Genomic DNA, 774 nt, shown 5'->3' with positions numbered 1-774 from the left:
ATATATAAGGCTGAAAGATGCTGAAGCTATTATATAAGGTTTATAACTTATGATAATATCCTCCTTCTTTCTCTTATATTGAATTATATTAAGGCTTTAGTATTTTGAAGATTTTGTTTAAGTTTCTAAATAAGCTTAGAGTATCCTACCTATTTAACTAAGAGTTTTTATCCTTATTTTATCTTCCTTTCTTTCAAAATATATTCAATCTCTCATTCTTCTTCTTCCTTCTAACTAATCACTACTAAAGGCTGGTAATTATCTTTGGTTTATAATAATAATAAGTCTATTACTATCCTTTTAAATAGTAACGTATAGAATATATTATATATTCTTGATAATATATTTAGTTTGTAAAAATATATTCTAATAGTTTTGATAATCTTATATTTAGTATTAAATCAATCTAATTTCTTTAATATTCAGTTTATTTTAATATTTTATAGTTATAACCATACTTTATCATCTGTTTGAAAGTGATTAGCTAGTTGTCGATTTTTATTTGTTTATAATTCTTATTGTTTTTATACTATAATTATTACTACTTATACTATTTTTATTGCCTCTTAAATATATTTGACAAAAGCCTCTCCTTTTACTATAGACAATTTATCATTTTTCTATAGTATCTTGTTAACTATAATTAAATTAATATTATAGCTATATATAAAAAAGAATAAAGTAAGTCTTATAAAAGTTACTATCCTATTGTTTATCATTATCATAACTATAAATAAGTTTCTTTCTTAATCATTTTATTTATAACTTATATAA

The sequence above is a fragment of the Phaeoacremonium minimum genome, assembly GCF_000392275.1.
Source record: "Phaeoacremonium minimum UCRPA7 unplaced genomic scaffold PA7_03_scaffold_299, whole genome shotgun sequence".
NCBI classification, from domain to species: domain Eukaryota; kingdom Fungi; phylum Ascomycota; class Sordariomycetes; order Togniniales; family Togniniaceae; genus Phaeoacremonium; species Phaeoacremonium minimum.
The sequence above is the reverse complement of the archived record's forward strand: the minus strand, read 5'-3'. Positions refer to the sequence as shown.